This window comes from Euprymna scolopes, chromosome 4 (genome assembly GCF_053919585.1).
Source record: "Euprymna scolopes isolate OS-2025 chromosome 4, ASM5391958v1, whole genome shotgun sequence".
Lineage (NCBI taxonomy): Eukaryota > Metazoa > Mollusca > Cephalopoda > Sepiida > Sepiolidae > Euprymna > Euprymna scolopes.
Window position 1 is genome coordinate 96,039,490 of NC_136485.1, and position 2,924 is coordinate 96,042,413.

Consider the following 2,924-nt stretch of genomic DNA (forward strand, 5'->3'; position numbering starts at 1 on the left):
CTGATACCTAATAAAAGAAAGGACACTCTTTAGGGCGGATTTTGATTATAACAAGTCACTAATTAGAAATTATAATAAACATTCTAATAATTTAAGAATTTTACCAAAATAAAATTGCATGGTAATCACCCAATTTCTGCCACAAAATTTTGATTGGCAGAACTCATAAACATAAAATATATATTTTCTAATTTCATCTTTTTTTTTTCTTTTTACATAATCTGGTTTGATGTTTTCCCAAATATTCAAATCACTATATTTTGCTGCTTAATATCAAATACAGCAACTGAGTTATTTTTATGCATCAAACAATTACATTTTCTCATTCATCCAAACTAATCACTGAACATCAATTTCATATTTTCTTCACTAAAATATTACTGTGCTTGATGTCATCAAGTGGAGCGGATCATTTTTTTTTCATTTGTTCACACATTTTTCCAATTTATATATATTTTAAAGATTCTTAGCCTATGTCATTGCATACCAATCTGTTTATTAAAAGTTAAGGTTCACTGTAAACACATATGTTACACCAAAATAAAAACGCTTCAGATAATGTCTTGATATTCAATTCAGTTTCTCTTATGAAGTTAGTAGAAATGTTACAGACTTTTGAATCTCAAACACTTTCAATACTGTGCACTGATATTTTCTTTTTTGCAATATAAGCACATTCATGATTTTTTTTACAAACGTTAAAAACTTTCACATTGTGTAGCAATATACTGAAACAATTATAAAAATATTTGTTTTTATTTTGAATGATGCAGGGCATCTGAAGAGAGATTTTTCTAACAAAATGAAAGTATAATTTTTAGCAATAGGTATCTAGGAAAAGGCCACTACATATGTTATAAGTTCCAAATTTCCACAACCTGGCAAATACTGGTACATGCTAGCAAATTTAGATTTGCAATTACAAAATATGATTCTAATTTTTTCCTTTGCTCTTTATTCTAACACTACACTATGTTTACTGTGTTATTTCGCTACAGTTGATATTGTGTAGAACAATAAGAAAATCATAGTGAACAATGCATTCAACAAAATTTCACACACATTTCTAGATACCTATATCTAATAAGTTCAAAAGAAAGGACACACTTAGGGAGGTATTTTGGTGGTCAAGTCACTAAAAAGAGATTAGCTGGTTTCCTGGCATAGCCCAGGATATAATAAAGATTGACTGAAATACATGTTCTAGCTGGTTTCTAGGCGTTGCCAGGGATGTAATATAGACACATTATGTTGTATATTACCTGTTCTCTTCTCCCTAAGGTAAAACAATTTCATATACATGCTGTAAATTACCTATGCTAGGGATAAAACATGAACAATATCAGTCCTAGGGTAGATAAAACAAATAATACATAGAGATGAAAGATTCCTCTCCCCTAAGAATCAAACATATGTTCAATATCTGCTTTTGTTTTTTCATTGTTTATACGGTCCCGAGCAACGCCGGGTAGCCCTGCTAGTCTATATATATAAAAGGCAAAAATCGGTGTGTATGTATGTATGTATGTATGTATGTTTGTTTGTAACGCTAAAACTTTTGAAAGACGGAACCAGAGTTGACAAATTTGGTATCATATTGCACCTTGATCACCCGGATGACAAATATCGAAATTTCACGTCAAACGGACCAGTAGAAAGGGGTCAACTGATCGTTTTTCTCCTAGGGGGGCCCCCCAAAAAACCTGTCATTTTAACGTTATTCAATACGTGTCACGTGACGTGACGTCAGCTCAAACTTTTGACAGACACAACCAAAGTTGACAAATTATGTATCATATTGAACCTTGATCACCCGCATGACAAATATCGAAATTCCACACCAAACGGACCATTAAAAGGGGGTGAACTGATCATTTCTCTCCTAGGGGGGCCCCCAAAAAAACCTGTCATTTTAATGTTAATATTACATAATCCAAAAACGCTTAGTCATGTCACGTGACGTGACGTCAACATCCAGTAATGGCGAACAAATGTAAACAAACACTTTGTTTTACCGATACTTTTGTAATTTCTCTTCTGCTTTGTTCTAGAGATTATTAAACTCCATGACAATGTCTCCAACGTATTTAACTGGTTAAAAATAGTATTTATACAAGAGTTTTAACGAAAAATATCAGGAAAAAATGTACAGGAATAAAAAAAAATTCAGCTTTCAAAATATTCGTCGATAAAAAAACCGATCTTTATATTTACGCTAGCCATTTTGTATATTACCACGTGACCTGCTATCTCTTAAACTGGAGGGGGGGATCCACTTGAATCCAACAAAACCAGTAATTTTTTTTTTCTATTATATATACAGCATTTTCTATAAAATTAAGTGTAGACTTTATAATTAAAACAAAAAATGTTATTCATACTAAAAAAAAAAAACGCTTAGTCATGTCACGTGACGTGACGTCAACATCCACTAATGGCGAACAATTGTACCTATTTACTATGCCTCCCCACGGGACAGAGTTAGACACCAGGGTCGTTTTTTAACGTGGAGAAAAGGTACAAAAATAAAAATTGTCTCAGTCGTGGAGGATTTCTCCTCCACCGAAAGAGAACAAGAAATAGAAGTGCAGCATCTGAAGAACAGATACTACACTTTGATCTTGACCAAAAGGCCAAGAATGCGAACAATTGTAAATAACAACTTTTTTCACAAAACCAACACCGTCTTTCTTTTTTTTCTCTCTCTTTCTCTCTCTCACCCACTTACTCTTCCCTCTCTCTCACCCTCTTTCTCTTGACGTCACACCACTGTTAAACTGTGGGGGGGGGAACACATTCCCAGGCATTATCTCCTATAGATGCACATTTTATTAGAAATTCAGCTTTCAAAATATTAGACGATAATAAAAATATAAAACCAACACCCTCTTTCTCTTTTCTCTCTCTCTCACCAACTTACTCTT

At 33.1% G+C, this 2,924-nt stretch overlaps 1 pseudogene; it reads right to left on the reverse strand.

The window, feature by feature from the left end:
* Nucleotides 1-2,512: 2,512 nt before the first annotated feature.
* Nucleotides 2,513-2,646, reverse strand: LOC145274594 (U2 spliceosomal RNA; annotated as a pseudogene).
* Between the last annotated feature and the right edge of the window lie 278 nt (nucleotides 2,647-2,924).